The sequence below is a fragment of the Grus americana genome, chromosome 9, assembly GCF_028858705.1.
Source record: "Grus americana isolate bGruAme1 chromosome 9, bGruAme1.mat, whole genome shotgun sequence".
Lineage (NCBI taxonomy): Eukaryota > Metazoa > Chordata > Aves > Gruiformes > Gruidae > Grus > Grus americana.
The window spans coordinates 5,175,560-5,197,005 of NC_072860.1; the positions used below are offsets into that span (position 1 = coordinate 5,175,560).

General features: G+C 41.8%; 1 protein-coding gene across 1 annotated transcript in view; it reads right to left on the bottom strand.

Annotated features, from left to right (window-relative positions):
• Positions 1 to 17,583, bottom strand: part of GPC1 (glypican 1) — a 300,538-nt gene extending 282,955 nt beyond the window's left edge. The window contains exon 1 of the mRNA XM_054836048.1: positions 17,477 to 17,583. The gene's annotated coding sequence lies outside the window, so the exon portion shown is untranslated. The remainder of the gene's footprint in view (positions 1 to 17,476) is intronic.
• Between the last annotated feature and the right edge of the window lie 3,863 nt (positions 17,584 to 21,446).

Here is a 21,446-nt window from a genome sequence, read left to right on the forward strand (position 1 = left end):
TTCTGCATCTCAAGCAAATGCTCTGACTCCTACATTGCTGGATAGCCTGGAACAAACAGCGTTCCCTCTTTTGTCAGCTGTATTTGGTGCTGAGACCAAACCACCAGATTTGCTCTGAGGCTTGAGATCCTCTGAGAAAAGACAGGCTCTCAGTCTGTGAAGCCTGGCGAGGATGAGAGAAGCCCCTACCTACCCCCAAAACTGCCAAAACAACGCACATCTGCAAGTGTCGAGAGAGAGCTTCAGCACTCAGGGTACTCTTCATTTTGGATCTCAGCACTCAGTGGCGGTCAGGCACCCAAGTCCCTCTCTGATGTAGCATCTGATCTGGGGCTGGATTTTGACTCAGTCTAAAGTGACAGGAAGGGGAAGAGAAAATGAATTCATTTTTCTGCATGCTTTGTCTTCTAGCTGCCATTCAATGTTTCATGTCAGGTGTTTTATACACAGGATGTTACAAAGAATTGCTTTATGTTTTCTTTATGTCTAAAAAAGATTTTCTTTAACATTTGCTTTTGTCTCCCTCAATTCAAAATACATGCTTCCTGGACTGAAAAAAAACCGTTTTCCCACTGATATAAGAGAAAGCTTTGCAGTTCTCATCACTATTTTGTAAATCCAGCTTGCAATTCCTAATAAAAGTTAAGCTCTATTTATGCTGTTATTTTATACTGTACCTGAAAGGTATAGGCAGCCGAGGGCTAAGGTGAATTAACTCAGTCTTCTCTGTAGTTCAGAGAAAATGAAATGTGGCTGTAAAGGACTACATATTAATCTGACAGGCCTATGTATAAGAATAGCCCCTAAAGTCAAACAAAAGCCTGAATGTTGAAACAGCACAATTCTAACCTAAGAGCAGACTCTGGGGCTTGAGTTCACACGCTCTGACCACGCGTCAGGCAGGGAAGGCAGCCAGAGGAACGGGTGGAAGGGAGAACTGTGCCTGCTCCCAAGCCAGCATCCCTGTTAAAGATGTCCAGACGGAGCGAGTTTGTGATACCTACAACGTTCATGTCCCACAGCGCTGCACAACTCGCAGTGCCCAGAGCTCTCACACTGGGAGCTCATCTCCCAAGCCCTGCAGCTGCTCCACTCTCCCAGTGCAGAAGTCCTCTTCCCTGAGCTCTTGTCCCAAATCTACTCCAGTCCTCATCCACCTCCATCCTATTTGTCAATATTTCTGAAGACTTTCAGTTGTCTACCACAAAGCATCCCATGTTCCACAGACCTGAGCCCCTCTTTGCTTCTGTCCCACATCTCCGGCTCCCTTCTCTTCCAAACACCTTCCTGTCTGGCTTTGCACCCCCCACGATGCCCCTTCACTTTCATTTCCTCACTCTGTACCCAGATTCCCCCCTCCCTACCTCAGGGCCACAAGCCCTGCTGGGGTCCCAGCTGTGCTACTTATGCTGACATGACTATTAATTTTGTGGTCCTTCATTCGAGCTTCAACTTCAATTCACTGCCATGTTCTAACTTCTCACCTTGGCCAACCAAACTCACGTCTTCCCAGGACTGTGCATGGTTGTTCTGTCTTCTGCTTTTGGCAAAAGTTTTCAAAACCTGAACACAGGCTGCAATTGCCCAAAATCTGCCTGGCTCGGCTCTGAAGAAATTAAAAATAAGCCACATCCAAGAATAATAGGATATATGACAGCTATAAAGATCTGCTAGTGTGAATTGGCTGTTAGGCCCCCAAAATAGGCAACTACAAGTCTAATTTCCCTGCACGCATATGTGAAACCAGGTTTTGTTTCCACAGTGCATCCAGTTATATCTGAAAGCGATCGGGTTCAGCTGTAGCAGTACATATATTGTAAATAATGTGAAGAACTTCAATGCTTTAAAATGCGATATAAATATCAATAAGCCATCATTACAGTGTGAAGCTGTAAGCAATGCACATGGGCTTATAGCTGTCACGGCTTAGTTCCTGGGAATGATTGCTTAATATATATTAAAGAACTCCCTTTTGCCTTAGAAGTAGCAGATTACAGAGTATTTTTTAACTTCTTTTATCATATGTTGCACATTTCTCAGAGCTCAGACCTGAAAATGAATTATCTGTAGCAGCAGGATGTTCAACCAGCCCTGGCATCCAAGTGTGATACGATTTGTGGACATCATTACTGAGCACGCTGACCACCCTCAGATCTCACCCGCTGATGAATCCTGAGATTCAGGAGTACAAATTACAGAATACATTTTGCAAGTGCAAGAAAGTGGTGTCCAATGCTCACAATGTCAGTTGTCAATCTGATGGCACAGACCCTAGACAGCTTAAAAGATTGTCTTGTAAGGATAATATTATTGCACTAAGTGTTGTCCGTATCAGTACTCAGCAGTTAAGGAAGTCTCACATCCTGCTGATGTTCTCCAGTTTGGGTTTTTTCCCCGCATTTGGCAAACCATGAAAATATCTCAAGAATTTAGTGATGTAACTATTGCCTTTGGGGCTTTTTAAAATATTGTTAGTACCTGTGGGAGAATATTATGTCTTGATTTCAATGGATCTCATCTCCAGTCCTACTTTCCAGTAATTTTATTAATGATAAGAATTTTTATCATTATTTCCCCCTTTTTTCCTAGCATTTATAATTTCTATTAAGATGATGAAATAAATATTTAGTGATCTATTTAATTTAGACAGGCATGTGCTCAGATTGGTATTACTATTCTCTATTCAGTTAGCTTAACCTGTTACTCAATACTTATGGTAGACAGTAGATCAGATTTATTACTTTTCCAGTATGAAGAACACAGACATCCCAGCATTAAAAAAGAAAGAAAAAAGGGTAGCATGTACTGCATCATTACGGAGACTGCAAGGCATCTAAAAGTTTTTAACGTGCTTACCCATTTTCTGAGAAAAGGGACACTTCAAATGTCTGCATATTTGGAAACTTGCTACTGACCAGAGCCATTAGATACATTCATACAAGTTTTGTGACTTCTAAGAATACTGTCCTTACAAAATATGAATATCACCCAGTAACTTTGAAACTGTTCTATGAACTATCTGTGGATGTAAAGTGAAATTTTCAAATATTCAGTCCACAAAGTTGGACAGGCATTTTAAACAGGCTTGATGCTCACGCAAGTACCTACTTGAAATGGTTGGAGTTTTAGAAGAGCGCATCGCCCAGCAGATGCTACAACCTTCAGCAGCTCACTCTTCGTGTCCAGACCTTGTGCAGTATCTACCATAGTTTTGCTTGAGAAAAAAAAAATAAAAAAAAATAGGGGCCTAAGCTGTAACTGAAGGCAATTGTAATACACCGTCTACCTCGGGACACGTCTGGGAAATGCACAACTCTGCATAACAAAGCACCTATGCAGTTTCCAGTGGCTATATTCAAAAAGCTATAAAAGGCAGGCACAGACTTATACAAGCTTCCCTGTAATTAGAAACATTATGGATCTTTACAGCAGTTTTATATAATAGTTTACTAAAGAACTGAATCAATGCAGAACTTTTATGAGACTCCTAAGGCCTGCATGTATTAAAGCAGTAAATATTTCATTTTCTTTATAAATGGTAACGGAAATAAAACGCAGCAAGATGCAATAAGACTCAAATATACAGTACTTGGTTGGAGACACACACTGTTCTGTCATGTTTGCGGCGGTCAGGGCAGCCGGTGGAGCAGCAGAGTCAGAAACGAAGCTGAGCTTCTGCTCCGGCTTCAAACGTGACTCTCGCAACAGAAATCCTCATCACACTCTGTCCCACTGCATCCTCTGACCTCCTCCCACTGCCACTGTTGCATCACCACCCACTTTTCCCTCGCCTGAGCCAGCTCCTTCTGCTCCCGCTTTCTTCTCTGCCGAGAGGGAGTTGTGGGAAGGCTGGTTGGAAGAAGGGAGGCCAGCTGCGGCAGGGACTGCTTCCCTGGCCGGTCAACTGCAAAGGCAACTGCAGCCCAGGAATTAGTGCGAGTAGGAACGAGAGCCTGGCAACGCCTTAGAAATAATTTTCCCTGCATCTATCGCATAGCAGGAACATTTTCTCCATCTTTTCTGTAAGTGCTCAGAGAAGGAACTTATGCTGGCGCTAGCATCATGTCACTCAAGAATAATTCTATCAGATTTATTACATCTAAGCACTTCAGTAAATATTTAAAGAATCTGATTGCAGTATATAGGGTTCTAAGAGATTAAAAAGAAATAAATTACCTTACATTAGCATATAATATTATTTACCCAAGATAATTAAATCAACTCAGTTAATCACTAAATCAACTAAATTTTCATTACCATAACATGCTTAAGGAGTACAGGTGACATTTGGTTAGAAATGTTAAAGTAATAATAATAATAATAGTTGGTTGAGCTAAAATGAAGTAGTATTAAAATACACAAAGTATGCTTGCTGTTAATCTTGGGCAAAAGTCAAGTTTGCGCTATCAGAGGAGAAAGTACTCATTCAGTTGTGAAGAGAAAAGTATAATTTAAAAATATTTACCACTTTACCCTCTACAAATACTAAGTAAATATCACAGTGCCCTTAACCACTTCACAGGTGGGAAATCAATGCACTACAGCACGCACCTTCCAAAGCAACTAAAGACTTTCACGAGACCAAATCTTTTGACGTTTTATTTGATACTTCACAGGGATCCCTTCATTTGAGCGCTTACGGCTATTTAATTGCTCCCTATCCGGGTGTTCAGGATACTCAAAGGTGACTATTATATAAAAAGGTGGCTGGGCAGAATCATTTTACTGCCAAAAAATGGGAAGGCAGACTGACAGCTAGGAAAGAATGATCGGAGGAATCAAGTCTGAGAAAAGATGGACCATCATCATTAGCAGTAGAAAAAAAAAAAAAAAAAAGATTTTTTTTTCACATGAAACAGTGCCACTGTATGACCCTGCTACATATTTTGCTTGCTCTCTGCACCTCTGTGTATCTGATAACATCTGGATGCTGCTCTACTTGCACAGACACTCCTTCCTTGGGAGAAGAATCTGGCAATCCCTGTATCTGCACACAACAGCAATACACCCGAGGAGTCAGAGCTTCCCGTCACCGCTCCAGGCAGCTGAGACAGAGCTTTTCCCAGGGAAAAGCTGAACTTCTGCAATTTTACTGTTCCTTTCAAGATGCAACTTCTGATTAAAACTTCCTTCAATCAGAGGCATTCACTGGCAATACTAAAACTGTTGCTCCTCAGCAACATCTCTGTAGCAACTGATTACAATGAAGGGAGCTTGTTCTCAGTAGATGTAATATAACAAACTGTAGCGTCCCAATCTCACTTCTTGCAAATGGAAAGTTATCCAATTTTTATTGCTGACTACAAAAAAAGCATTAAAATTAAACATTTAGAATATTTTATTTTATGGTTACTAATAAAATGAATTAATAGCTTTTTTTCAATGTTTGAGTACTTGCTGCACTTTTTTCCCCCACTTACAATATCAGCATCCCTTTTTTCTGTTAAAATCTCTATAATACAAATATAATATTTGGCTGCATTCTTCCAGTTATAGTCCTAGGAAACAGAAAGAAGGTCATTCCATCAAAGGCAATGGTAAAAGTGGTACAGAGGGAAGTAGGAGAACACATTTACTTAAAATCATGATTAATTTATGTAATCTACTGGTCACTGCCTGTTAGGAACCTTCCTTCCTCTGTGCTGATCCAGTGGGACTGTTAATGTCTTGCAGTTGTCAGCTTGAGAACCATCCTCTCTCACGCATATGCGAAAGCCTTGTATTTTTAGCCTAGATGTGTTGATCCAGGTGGCATCCCTTAAATTTCCATTTACTGGGAGTCCATCCAAGAGGAGATGGAAACCTTCTTGGCCAACTGCATTGCAGGAAATGGGCTACGAATGAAAAACCATGGCTGAGCATCAGTGAACAGCAGCTAGAGGAGCTCCTGTGAGACCGTAATGCAAAAGGTAGGTGGGAGGGAGGAGCTGTGAGAGCTGGAGACTCGTCAGGACAGCAAAGGGCTCTACACCACACATGGAAAGCAAAACTTCATGGTTACTCTGCTCTTATTTGTGGTCAATGTTCTCAGTTATACTGCAAAGGCTCACCCCAGTTATTTTGAAAACAGTGGATTGTCTGATCAGATTAACTGGGGGATAGGTACATTCCAAATACTTAACACTTGCAGTTTAGGTTCACCTTTCATGGCTCAGCCTTGTCAGCACTTTCTGTTCTAATATATAATGTAAGTTTCTATTCCTTTATTCTTAATCACCTTTACTGTGTAATTTTCTTAGGTACTTATCTACCTTTTCATCTCCCTGCTTTGCCTAATTACCTGTCCCTTTCCTTCAGATGGTTCTTTTATTCTCTTCTTGCTTTTCAGAATCATTAGCATCGCATTATTATTCTTAACAGCAGTAAATTTATGTTTATTATGCAGTGTTTGCAAATAAACAGTGAACTGAACTTCTGGCTGTATTTACCTAAAGCTAAAAGGAAAAAAACCACAATGCAGGTTGAATTCTCATTTCATTTACTTGCTTATTTTCAGAAGGAAGAATTTTTAATGACTTTAAAGACCTCTGCTTTGCATTCAGTACTTTTTCTAGCTTTGGCTTTTCAAGGAATATTGGAAATATTTATCAAATCATATTGTTTGAGTACCAAAAAAAGTACTAATATTGAATCCACTTTTCATCTTTTAAAAGGATAAACCTACCCGCCTGGTGTTTTACTGCTGTAGCCAGTTGGGTTGTCCATTTGGGTTTTTCTTGTTTCTCCTGGCTGTGTGGCCACACTGACATCGGGTAAGACGACTAAAGCAATGCCCGGCCCTTCTCCATTCAGGTGAAGGGCAAACACCCCTACAGATTACAGTGAAAGCAAAGCTAAAGTCACCCAGCTAAGCAAGCGCGTAGTTGTGCAGTAGTCACATTTAAGTCAAAAGGCCTATTGATTGCATAAAGTTCAGCACAGACATCCCTACCTGATCAAGGCCCAGTATGCCTGCTGATCATACATCTACAGTTTCATCTGGTTTTTCTTTTGTAGAAGCAGCAGGAAGGTGGAAGCTGTTGGAGCATACTGTTGCTTTGTTCGAGCTCATTTTAGTTAAAACTAGCTCATGCCATTGTGGTTTTGTATAAGCTAGTCTTGCTTCCTGACAGCCTAAGCACTGACTGCCATAGCCACCACAGGCTCTCGGCCAGACTCTATTCAAAAAATTGACACAGAGAAACTTGGCCTTTGAAGAAAGAGAGAGACATTCTCTCTTCCTCCGGGTTAGGCAGCAGCACTTTTAATTAGTCCAGGGAAACAGGGAAGTTCTTCCACTAGGGAAGGTCCCAGTTGCCCAGGTCTTTGTGAACCACTCCATGACTCCATTTCTTTCTCCCCCGGTCTCTATATTTAAAGCCATCAGCTGTGACTTGCACCCCTTGGCTGCTCTCACCCCCTTAACCTGCCATACATCATCAAATGTGGGGTCTGCTGATAGCCTGAATCTTTAGGTCCCTTCTATTGCTTATGTTCATTTAAAAAAACCCCACTTGTCAAACACTAAATACCAGGCATGAAGTGACTCCAACACCTCAGTATTAATCCAAAGGTAATTTGATTTGTTACATGCATTCTTCTCCCTTTACCAGCAGCACATAACTACTTGAATTCGAACAGGAGTTCTGGACCTTGCCCATTAAATGGTGTCTGTGACTTCCAGGACCAGGCTGTACTATGAAATACATGGTTTTATGAATACAGGATGCTGCCTGGTGGCTGCTGCACAACCGCTCGCACAAGAGCCCAAGCCCAGACTGCAGCTGGGTTCACGGACCCCGTACGTATCCACCTGCCAAAGTAGCAGGCACTATTATCTCATGGGATCGCATCTCACAAGGCATAGGCTGAAATACCAGAGTAGCAATTATTGCTTGTTCTTCTCTTAAGAGGCATCACTGAGCTCAAAGCTGCTGCTTCTATCATTTCTTATTTTTTCCTTGTTTTATTCTTTGCAGAGACATTACCAGTCAGTGAATGCATTAAATCATACAGGAAGCAAAGCACTTACACATCAATCTTTCCCTGAGAAGCTACAGTTGTGTTTTATTAACAGAAACATTTCTGTTTCATAAATACTTAACGAAGTGACCACCTATAGCAGAAAGTCACTTCAGAGCTAATTGTTGCTGTGGTCAAACCACCACGCTGCTTAGTATTTGCTTGCGGTGTCACATTGCAATTAATGCAGCTGACAAACTGGTTATTAAATATTGGAATAAGTATATCTCCTCAAAACCAGCGATTGTTTAGATAGCACAAGCGAGTTGCATTACCTCTGGAATGATGTATTCTATTGAAATACTGCATGAAAGAAAAGTCAAGGTAACAAATACATCCTATACAGTAAAACTAGAGACTACAGGCAAAATGTCAGTGACAATTAATTTGTATCCTTTATTTCCATGAGAGTAGCACAAACCTAAAGTTATCCTGCTGGCTCATACTGGTAGAGCAGTGAGCTACAAACCAGAAGGTGCAAGAAACAAACACAGAAGTCCACTGCTGATCACAGGAGAGGTCTGAGCTGTATCCAAGGACATGCCGTGAAACCCTGAGCCAATGCCAACAGGAGCGGTACAGAGTGGCCGTGCATCCAAAAAGTCAGGGCAGCGGTGACTGCTCAACTCTTCAGAAATTAGGTAATGCCAAAAGATTACTGCAAGATTAAAGTAGATAAAGAGTTTGCACAACTAAGATATCAAAGGAGGAAAATAGTAAAGCGGCATCCAGAAGAGACAAAAGCATCAGGATATGAAGCCTTACAGTCAGAAACTGATTTGGACAGCCAGTGAGGGATTTCTCTCACTGAAGAAAAATAAATTTATTGTATGTGTTATCTTTGTAGGATGCTGAGACACGCTGACACAGTGAATTGTACATAATTTTCTCCAAGATAATACTTGCCATGTATATATTCCCATACCCCACAGAAGGGCACTAACACGGAAACTGGAGGTAGTTTATTTTCTTCCTTCTTTTATCCTCTATTTTTATTATTAGTGAACTGGGTTGCACTGTTCATTTTGGTTTGCCCAAGCAAAGCCCAACTGATGGCCTGAGGGGACAAAGGCAGAAGCTAAAGGAGAGCCTTGTGCTTCAGCCATCCAGGGTTCTACACAGTCCCAAAACGACCTCCCCGCCTGCTATAGCAGGCACCCCCACCTCCACTCATCACAGAAGATGTCTTGACCACCCTCAGGTTCAGGGCCATTCCCTACCCACAAGAGCTGGGGAGAAAATAAAAGCAGACAGTGACCTACTGGAGCCTAGGGCTTCCAAAAATAATCATCTGTTGGTCTCGCTGTGGGAGGGGTGAGCTCCAGATGCCATGAATCACCATACAGGGCCTTAGGTATGGCTGCTAGAGATTTTTGCTCTTTCTGTCATTACTTTTCCCTGCTATGCTACACAGCGAGTCAGAATTAATGGTTAAAACAAACAGCAAGTCATACCAAGAATCACTCTCCCAAACCTATAAAAGTGTATTTATTTATTTTCCTCTTCAGAGACTCTGCTGACCATCCACTGCTGTTACAAGGTACGTAAGTCAGCAGTCTGACAGGGTTGTTTCAAATATTGATCAAAAAAAACCCCCATATGCTGAATCAAACAATGGAAAAACAGAGCAGGCATACAGAGACCTCAGCACCAGAATGTGATTTAGAAAGAAGCAGAAGTTGCAGAGGGAAAAAAAGCCATGTCAGGTCTAGCAGCCTTGCAGCTCACCATTCTCAAAGGGTTGCCTACAACCGGCAGCCTTTAAGAGTACTGGATTTAATCTCCAGATATAACAGAGATTAAACCAATGAAAGATAGTAGAAAATATAGAGTGCCATTGAAAGGCTCTCCTGAAGGAAAAACACACATGGTTGAGTGAAAGAAAGTTTAGTTGGTGATTATGGCGGACAGCATGTTGACTATATATAGATATTTAAAATGATAAAAAGACCATGTGAGAAAATAATCCATTTAGTGTTTTGCTTTCATGTTGCTCCATTCCCCTTATCACATTTATCTCAACTGTTAAATTCCCTTTAAATTTTTCAAGCATAGCTAATGGCTTGCTGTGGAGTTATCCATGGAAGAACACTGTTGAATGTACAGGCCCTCGGAAACATATGATTCTTGTTTGTATTGGGAAATTTCCTTGCGCAAGAGCGCTATGGCTTCCTGCCTACTGCTGTGTAACACACACCAACAAGCATTCAGTACAGTTATGGAGACAGACCGCTGTGAGGTCAACGTGCTGCAAGGACAACAGCTTGCTTGATGCTTTATTTCTTTACTGGTGAAATGGAGAATTATGCTTGGTAGTGGGGAAGCTGGCTAGGAAATATTTAAACAAACAGGACATACACAAGTCCACGGGACCTGATGGAATGCACTCTCAAGCACTGAGGGAGCTTGCCAACATCATTGCGAGGCCACCTCAAGTATCTTTGAAAGGTCATAGTGATCAGGGGAATTTTCTGAGGACTGGAAAAAAGCAAATCTTCCTCTCATCTTCAAGAAGACTAAGAAGATCCAGGAATCTACAGGCCAGTCAGCCTCATCTTGATCCCTGGGGAGGAGCAAGTCCAGGGAAGGGCCACAAAAATGATTAAGCGACTAGAGCACATCTCATGTGAGAAGAGGCTGAGAGCACTGGGTTTGTTCATCCTGGAGAAGGCTCGGGGGCATTTTATCTGTGTGTATAAATACCTGATGGAAGAGTATAAAAAAGATGAGCCCAGTGGTGCCCAGTGAAAGGGTAAGAAAAAAAGAGATACAAACTAAATACATGAAACTCCATTAAACATGAGAATAAAACCCAAGCGCTTCTTTTACTGTGAGAATGGTCAAATCCTGGAACAAGTTGCTCAGATGTTAGGGAGTCTCCATTCTCTAAAATATTGAAGACCCAACCAGACATTGTTCTGAACAACCTACTCTGTAGAGGTCCTTTCCAACTTCCATGATTCTGTGAGTTTGTGCAGTTCTGGTTTTGTGTTAAACCTGTACGCTTTAGTTCAGACTAGAGTCTCCTGGGTTTATTTTTCTAAAAGACTTTCTGAAGATTTGAAAGTTCAAATCTATGATGATCTTCAGATCTGAAGACCTTAGATTGGAAAGGTCTGCATTACGGACTATCATACTAAAGATTACTTTTTTCCAAAACATTTTTTCATGAACACAGGGTACACATAATTGTAAGTAAGAAGTTAAATGTGATCTATGTGGTCTGTCCTTCCCCACCTTGTTTACTGCTTTCTTTTCTAGACTTTTGTGATGCTGTGATTCTTGCCAACAGTCTCCTGGAACAAGTAAGACAACTTAAAAGCACAGACTTGTAAAGGTTTTCAAGTGGTCTCTATAAATCATAAAGTTCTATAATGACAGGTTGATAGGTACTTTTTTTAATTTGTACTCTTTACTATAATCCTCCAGATAGCACAGAGAACCCCAGTTATATTCTTTTCTTTAAAGTAATGGGAATTAATGAATTTTATATTAAGTTAAACTACTGGGCTATTGGAAATCAACATAACTCCACTGAAATCAGAGGAATTATACCAACTGACTTTAGAAGATGATCTGACTATTAATCCCAGTGCAATAGAATTTTAGATTAAGATCTGAGCATGCAAGTCTTTGGTGACAGCCAAAAGCAATCTGATTAAAAGCAATTCCAACCTCATTCCAAAGCACAGTACTGTATTTCAAAGACTTCCCATGAACCTAAGGGCTTACAGGACTACTTAACAACTCAGTAGTTTCAAATCATTTAAAAATAAATCCCATGAGCATCCCTTGGCCTTTAATAATATCAAGATTGGAAGTATGGGCTACAGTATCTGACCCCATTACAAAAATCTTCTCACAAACTGTTCCGGCTTTCTCTCATTTACAGTTTTTGTTATTGCTATGCCTATACTATTACTTCCAGGTTTTTCTTGTAAGTTCTAAAAAATCAGCCATCAGATCCTGCTTATTTGTTTTTTATGGAACTGGTTCTGCACCCAGCCTCTGATGTTACCCTACAGCATATAGTTAGAAAACAATTATTTTGCCAAAGTAAACTAGCTAAGTCTGCTTAGCCTCCACTTATAAGGCAGGTTTTCCACTCCCCTGGTGTCCTAGAAGCCTTTTTCTGTACCTTTTCCAGCGTGAGTTAATCCTGTCTGAACACAAATTACTAGAATTATTCACACTGTTTAAGATGAAGTTAACTCAGGAGCTTCTGCATAGCCTTATCTCCAGTGGAAAAATATTGCCTGACATTTTAGGTTCACATTCATCTCACTTACAGAGACAGTCATCTTCTGATCAGTGAATATATTTATACCTTGCTTCTCCTTTTTCCTTTTCAAATGTAGAGCTCCAATAGTACATAGAAACTCTTATTATTCATCCATAACAGCACAGACTTGCCCTGTGTGCTGTGGAATTTCTGCTCACTTTGTTAGTTCAGTCCTTAGAGTTCTTTTGGTTTTCCTGTATATTTTGATCTTCTAAATTTTGGATCAATTTTATGTGTGTACTCCCACCTACCCATTCCATTAATAAATATTTTAAACAAGATCAGTCCATCTGTAAATCTCCTCCAACCTTTGCTCCCCCCTGCTTCAGCATAGCCTACTGCTGTCTCACATTCACCCCACGTAACAATTCTTGCCCTTGTCCATATCTTCATCATCCTGACTAAGTTCCCATCTGGCAAGGCCACACGGGTCGCACACTTGCTGAGGCACAAAATACATGCCTGCAACCAAGGAATGAAAAATGACTGCCAAAGACAACAGAATGAAGGAAAGGCTCCTTTTATGTGTCTTATCAGTCATTATTACTTTTGGGGTGCTTTAAGGATGAATATCTGAAGATGCAAATACCAGACCAAATCACCTGGCTGGACATTCAAGACCTCGAGCCATTTAGTGCTGCAGCTGAAAGGCTCACGAGGATGGGTCCCTGGTGCGGCGGTAAACCAGCCGAGCCGAGCAGCAAGGAGGGCAGCTTGTTCTCCACACCACTGCCAAGCGCAGAAGAGGGGCACCAGCCGCACAGACAGTGCCTAGGAAATACAGCCCTCTGCCATGCTGAATCCTGAGATGCTAATAAAGGGCACGGCGTTAGGAAATGTCACCCTCTCACACACAGTGCTGAATCATTTGTTAAGCCCCCACAACAAACACAAAAGACAAAGGGAAATAACCACAGGGCAAACACCCACCTGCTGGTTTTGAGATGGAAAAAAATTAAGTACCATGTATATTAAGAGCTTTTGTCCCATGAAATAATACACTTGTTCTAGTTAAACAATCCACACCTGGCAAGAGCTCATTCCCATTGTTCCCAATGCTTCAGAGGGTTCGCACAGTGGAGAAAACCTGCACCACTTATGTTCCATTTCATCCCTCTCCAATGCATGTTGTGAATGACTAAAAGTCACACACCCCCCTACTGGGTTTAAAAATGATAAATTATTATAATCCTCCTACTGGTGGGCAGAATGGTTAGTAAGAGTATAAATGAAAGGCTGGTACTTTAGCACAGCAAGTAATTGTGAACAGAAGAGGGATGGAGGGTTGTGGACACACAGTTACATAGGAAAACGTGCCATGATTGATAGTCATGCTGTGAAGAAAGTAGTAAAAAGCCACATGCCACCTGGAAGAAATGTTTGTGTTTTTAAGGACTTGAAGAGAGCAATGCATGTTTCTCTTTATCAGCAAAATTTGCAAACAGGTGTCATCATGTGATCACAGAAATTTTTAACAATTGCAGTATTTTTTCTTATTTTACTTCTTTTCTGCACCTGACACACGATAGACAGGTTTTGTCTACATATGACATTTCACTAATGCCAGAGTATTCTCTCAGCTCCATGTGCTCAATGAATCATTAACATTTGGAGCAGAGATTTATTCACAGTAATTAGAAATGATTCCCCAGTTTTCTCTGGAGAGGTAGGGGTCACTCCTCCACCCTTGCACAGCCTCTAACCATTCCGGATCTGAAGAGCACGCCTGCTGTCAGAGAGCGCTGTGCTCCCAAAATTGTCAGTTTTTCCAAATCTGTTCTGGAGCCTGCACTCAATAAGCAGACACTCCACACTTCTTAAGCCTGCTTACTTAGCAGAGCAAACCCACAGGGTCATTTGGCCTCTTCCCAGAGAGTTTCTTCCCTCTCGAGTCCAGAGGAAAAGCCTGGAAAGGGACTGGGCTAGCAACACCAAGCCTTCTAAGTCCAGCTGCTGCTAGGGGTGCAGTATAAACCCCATGCCTGTTTCCGAGGAAAAAAGAACTTGGATAGCCCATGCTATGGTGGCCTCTGTAGACTGCTTCTTCAAAATAAACCTGCACAAGCAGCTACTGAAACCTTTCTACTCATTTTGCTGCTGAACTGAGGCAGATCTAGAAACCTGTTTGTATGCTGTTGAGCAGTTGCCAAAATTCATGCTCAGAAGGGTTTCTTTGCATGGGCTGAAGAGTTAGGTGTTCCATTTAGATGAAAGTTTAGCCTCTGGAGAAGCGGAGGGCAGCAACAGAAGTCTCCCAGGAAACTACTGTGCTGGCAGCCTTCTCTTTTTTTCAGGGCAGAAGGATTTTTGCAAGCCTGTCAAAAATGACCTGTGCTTACTACCTGACTTCCAGGGGGGTCGTATCTTGAAGCCTGTTACACTCAGCTGAGTGTGCCTGACACTGATGCTTTAGAGCTATTAGTAGAGCTTATCAGCATCCATTTTAGTGTTTTTCCCTTTGCTGAGCACAAATCCTACACTAGTATTCATGTGCATGTCTGCTCCAAACCCACTGGAAGGTTAATAAACACGTTAGCTGGTTCTGATGTGCTAGATGGCTTATTTGAAAGCTGACATTCCTCAGTGCCATCTCCTCCTGCCTCGGGTAATAGATCAAACCAACCAAACCAATTTCTTGTTATGCTGTTCACTGTACCCAGCAGGAATCAGGGTACTTGTTTGCTATTGCTCATGTCAAGAATTTGTCCACCAGAAACTCCCCCCCAACACTTCCCTATGACAGCCAGCACTGCTGATGAGATGCCACACTAGGACTGTCCCTGTACAAACCCACATTTTGCTGTGGTCCCTTAATAGGGGCAGGAGTCCAATGGGTTTGACTGAACGGTTTCATTCATTTTTGCAGCGGTCAATCAGAAAGATGCTTCCAGTCTTCAAGTCAAAAACTTTACCTAAGGAGGAGCTTATTTTTCAGTTCTATGAACTAGAGGCTAAATGAATGTTTGATGAAAAAATTTTGGTTCTGTGGCTCTGTCTCTTTTTTCTGGATTACATGGATTAGCAGCCTTTGAAACACAGTTTATCAGATAAGACTTCAAAGTGGATGAATTGTAATTATTAGTAATTTCAGACAACTCATACACAGTATCATCAATTGCCATAAACAGTTCTCCTCAGTGAATACAACTTATGTTTTATCTGTTTACCTCTTAAGGTTACCGGCCAAGTAAAAGCAGGGCAGTAATATTTCAAAACATTATCTTACTATGTTGCACAAAGTATATGTAGTTTGGAAGAATGATATTGTTGGTCTTGATAATAAGCGTTGAGAAACATGTTTGGTTTTCAAATTTTAAGATTTAGTAGACTGGCCAGTTTCTTCTTTGCTCCTCCTTCCAAATGTCAGCTCTGTTTAGCAGCCATTCCTGTGACAAAGAACACTGTGAATCCAGCACAAATAACGCAGTCCAGATCTGTGCAGACCAGCAAAACAGAGAGCAAATATCTTGCAGAGACAGAGGAGACAAGACAACTACTCAGTTTTATTGTAGAAGAGATACTACTCAGTGTCTTACATGTAATAGCCTTAGCTAAAGGTTTGCTGTCAGCTCAGCCCAGAATAATATTTAAAAATCATTAAGTACTAGACCTGGCAGGCAATGGGAAATCAGCTAGACAGGGTCTAATGCGATGAAAGGATTTAGTGTGTGTTCTGTGTTTTAATTTTTTTTCTGTATGAACTCTAATTCTAGAAATAGTTTAATAAAAAACCCAAGATAAATGAGACACCTCTATGATGGAATAATGAAGTCAAATGAGGCTAGCACATGCATCAAGAAATACATATGAAACGCTAACAGGATGCAGTTTATTATAACCACTTCAGCATGCCCTGTGAGAGAGTTATGTAAAAGCAGGGACACTGATGTTTCTAATTCATCTCACCAGTGGATCCACAAACAGTTCTTAAAAAGCAAAGGCCCAGCCAGTGGCCTGCTGGAGCCACTTTGCAAGCACCATCCCCGTAGGGACCAAACCCAAAGACATTGTACGTAGACTGGAAAACCTCAGGCTTTCCTTCCTATGGGGAATTCTGACATTTTGTGAAAGGCTTTGTTGTGAATTAGAACAACAAGAAGAAATTTAGAAATATCCAGAACTAAGGACATTGTGGAAGAAGAAAAAAATAAAATAAGAGAGTACAGAAACCAAAACAATTTTTTTTTCTGAATGAAACAGTTGATTGCTCCCAGCTCTGGAGGATTATCTGCACGTTTTCTTACTCTGAGGGACTTCACAAGAAGTCCTTGAAAGTCATCAGTGGAACCCTACACAGAGAAGGACAAAGCCTTGAACAAGGGTCTTTGAGGCTCTCTGCCAAGGAGACTAGAGCAAGCCATCTCACACTGAAGCTGAGGGGCCCAGACCCTCCCATTTCCAGGCCCCATATCAGAGAGCCCAGGAGGCCTGAGCTCCCAAACCTCTCGGCAGCCCACATGCACAGCCTGCGCTTCAACTGCGAGTCCTTCAGCTTCCCAGCATCAATACAGCAGCAAGAAACCAGATAGTTCTCTATTAGAAACTCACAAATGTGTCAGCAATAGGTTGCCAAATAGCCAGGTTTCCTCAAACATTTTGGTTTTGACACAACTGACATTTTCCAACAAACTCCCTCTCCTGGTGGGGGGAAGTGTTATTGGAAAGTTCCCATCCAACTGTACTTGTGATATACACCTACGGCAGTAGATCTGCATTTGAAGCCCTTTCAAGCTCGGTTTATATGAACCCTACCAAAAAAAGGAGTACAATCACATGTAATGAGTGCCTAATACTATGCAATATCCTCCTGTGAGAAAGCATCTCAGAGCACAGTGCATCTACGTAACATTCATGTATCACAATCTGTACACGTCTGGCTCTTAGTCACTGAAATAACACCTTGGTATTTCATTTTTGTGACTGCTAATTAGAGCGTACTACCTTCCTTTGTGGCAACATATTCTCATGCACAGCTTGACATTACAGTGCACACAGATTGCCCACAGAAATGCAAGCTTTTTCTTTTTTTGGTGTGATAATTGATCTGAACTTGCTTGCATTCATTTCCCTCAAGATGCTTCACATAAATGAACGAATCTCGCAGCTGCAGAAGAGCTGAGTATTAAAAGCATTACGCTCACCGCAAGAGACCCAGTACCCCTACATCCACAGTCACTTTTACACACTTCCTACCTGCTCTTCAAAGTATGTCGTCTCCTCACTAAATGTCAGCAAGTTGTGGAGTTCTGCTGAGTTTAGAGGTAGAGATGCACTGCCATATTTTGCTCAGGCAGACTACATACTGTTAAGGTTAACGACCTAATGATTAACAGCAGAAGACACCTTTGCAGGCAGATGAAGTTCACTAACAGAATTACTAAAGTGACGATGAACTTTGCTCTCTTCCAGTTTTACACATCACTGCATCCTGGGAAGGTGCAGTCTCCTCCCAGAATCATGACCGGTCATTTAGCAGTGGTGTTTTTAAACGTGATGATGGCTAGACAACGCTTCATCATTTTTAAGAGGTGGAATCACTGTCTTAGTAACACTAAAATGACTTCTAAAAACGTAGGATGGAACTAGCAATTATATCCACTGGAAAAAAAGTCACAAAACAGCAATTGCTACAGGTCAGCAGTATAGTAGATTCTGCCAGCATTTCAGCGGAGGAGATGGTGGCAATGGATTAAAGTGAAGTCACCAGCAGCAGGTACAACATCCTTAGCTCTCATCATAGGAGTTGCAGAGTCAGAATTACGCTCTTTGCAATGAATGTCCCTCCCTGCTTGACTGGACCCTTGGGGAGGAGACCAGTTTTGTAAACCCCCCTATCTAATGGCCTCTGCTCATTAATCCCCTGTCTGCCAGGACCCGATTCAGGCACAACTTCCCTCATATCTCACAGGGTAGTTTAGGAGGTCATCTTCTCCAGCTCCCTGATTAAAACACTTGGTTGCTCCAGGCCTTCTCCAGTTAAGGACCGAATGTCCCAAACTTCTCAACAGCCCACACACAGCACGTGAACTTGAACTGAGTCCTTGAGTCCCCCAGCATCAACAACGCAGCAAGAAACCAGGTGTTCGCTTTCCATTAGGATACAAGCAATCTCCTTTAGTTCAGAGAGGCATCTTCCAGAATGTGAACTTTAAGTTTTACATATTTTGTATTCATATCCGAAGTACTTCCTATTAACTGGGATGCAACACTGTGGAGGGACAAGGTCCCAAAGTCCCTTGCCAGAAGCTGGGCACAGAAACAAATAAAATAAAGTCAAGATAAAGATTTTACCACACTCTTTACTGCTTAAACTACCTATGAACCTTGCAGTTTGTGTTGGGCTACACCAGAGACAGAAAGCTAGACCAGTAAATTGATGGGGCACATCAAATCAGAGACTGCAGAGAACTACCTAGTCACTGCTTTAAATATGTACATTAGATAGTATTTTATAGAGCAGGGAAGTGTTTCCTCACTAGACATAAAGAAGCAATCAAATCAGATAGCAGGAATTACAGGCACCCAGGCATTCCTATACTGACTTTCCCTGTTTGTATGCCAGAAGTAAGAGGAAAAAAAATAATGTAAAATTTTCACATATGTTGCTTCCCTGCCTACATCTCCAACCAAATGAAAAGTCATCCTGTAGCCACATTTTCCGAGGAGTGATGACTTAGATATGTCATCCCATTCTTCCTACACACACACACAAAAATCAAAGCTCCCCACTTGTGGCCACTGAATTATTCCATCTTTGTGCCTCCATCCTCCAATTCACCACAGGACCACTCAGACCTGATGGTGCAGCCCTCTTTCCACAGGGGAGCCACCAACTCCACAAGCCACTGAAACGCAGCTATCTCACGCAGGAAGACAGCGCCTTTTGCAAGTCTGCACAACACATAGGGCTGGAAAGAGACCACCACCAGATCCCACCGAAACTGCAGGGGCACCACTCGCACCAACAAGCACAGCAAAGATATGACCAGCGCATGGAGCCAACATATACGCTTTCACTAAGGGCACCGTCAGATCAGTACTTGCCTCTAGCACTTGGCGCTTAGAAACCCAGCGTCACACCTTGCCCCCAAAATACTGTGACACAAAGTTTGCTCTAAGCAGGATAAACAAAATGAGCACATGTGAGATTATGAGAAGAGGGTATTGACAAAGGCTAGGTACTATCCCACAGAACTTTAAAATGTATTGCCTGTGTTTCAACTGTATCACTAAATAACCCTTTCTAAAGGGGAATCACTACAGCCACAAAAGTCAGCACCTGTGTGTGGGTTGGGGGAAGTTTAAGCAAGAGAAACAGATTGCTCTTTAAAGCTCTTTTACATAACATGGCCACAGAATCCCTCAACAGGTCTTAAAAAGAATTCAACCAGAAAAACATACTGGATGACTGAACAGGGGGAACAAAGCGCAGCTCTATTCCCAGCCTGACGTCTGTGAAACTTTTAGGATAGGAGCAGTATGGGAATCTCTCTCACTTGTGCTGTGCATCAAATATATCATCACGCTCCATTAGTATCCAACACCTAGCTGTCCTCCAGCAAGCGTGGGCCAGGACTGACAGGCAACTTCGGTATGCAGAAGATCTGAGAGTGGGCACATGTGAAATTTTTTTTTTTGTGTGTGTGTGAGGTTAACACAAGACATGACATTTAGGTCATACTGGCATTAAAAAAAAAAAAAAAAAACATTGACCATGTTGACATAACAAGGTAATGTTGACCTATTTTTAATAGAAAGATGGGATGTCAGTTTCATCAGTTTTTTCCAGAAAGCCATTTAAGTAGCTCTTGAGTAAATACCCTCTGCTTATAACGGAACTCTCCCCAGTGGTTCCATGCCCACCAGTCCCAGAACTAAACAAATTCACCTGTAGGTCACCTCTTGCAAGGATGCAATTCTCTACTGTCTTAAAACCTGATAGATCCGTTCATTTCTCAGTGAAGTACTGATTTGCTGCTCTCTTCTGTTCTTTCAGGACAGGCTCCCTACTAGTGCTAAGTTCAAACTGTTGGCTAAGCAGAGAGAAGGATTGAAAAAACAAAGACCAGGGCTGGAAAAACCCATTTCAAGGAATGGAAAACAGACCATTTTATCAAATCAGAACAAGATTAAAATTGCTCCATTTGAAGTCCTGGAAAATATAATTTAGCTCTAGGGGTACCCATGCGAGTGTCAATAAAGCACTCCAATATGATTTCACACTTCATGTCAATGCATGGACTTGCTGCAGGTAAGCCAAAAAGGAAAACTTACCACCATGACACACTGACAAACATGTAACTTGGGTGAGTTGAGAGAGCGCATTAGCCTTGGAAAAATACAGCATCTAGAACCTGGAAACCAACATGTTCCCCCAAAAAACAACCACCCCAGGTCCGTTTGCTATCCAAGCGAGTGAAAAGGCCTGTTTTACGCAGTTAGAGCTGCACACTACCAGAGATCTTTGTTTGGTAGAAGCACGGGCTCTGTTTATGCAGGTGGGACGGGTGTTCTTGCACCATTTCAGGAAGGAACTGGCAGGTTCATTAGTTGCTCTTTTGGGAGCTGCAAATGGCATCTCTCCAGCATAACATGGTTTTCAAGTACTGACATGAAAACCCTTGAGACAAAACATACATACAGCATAAACCTAATATCAATAGCTCAGCTTGGGCTGGTTGCAGTGTACCTCCTTCCAGGAACAGACATCAATTCCCACAGGGCACCACATCAGGCACAAAACTAGGTCACTATACCTTTGCAAAGAAAGTAAAGGCATAGATATAGACAGACAGAAAAAAAAAATCCCACCATGACAAAACAAGTCATTATTTTTCATTTAGTAACAAAATACTTTGCAGATGGTGCCGTCGTCACCTGTGGATAAATGAAGCAAACTGTTCTTCTCACTGTGGATAGCATGAACACATCACCACTGCATGGTTAGGAACTTTGCTTTATCAAAACACACCACCTGCTCTGGCCCCATCTCTAACACCATTTAAATTATGTGTCTATGCTGCAGGGTCATCAATAGAGCTAATGCACTAGGGAGGAGATGAGAGATTTCTGGGGTAGCATGGTTCTCATTTAAACACCAGACACCTTGCTCACTACCAATAGAAAAGCTGGGTCAGTTAGCTGGGTCATTTAGCTGTTGTTT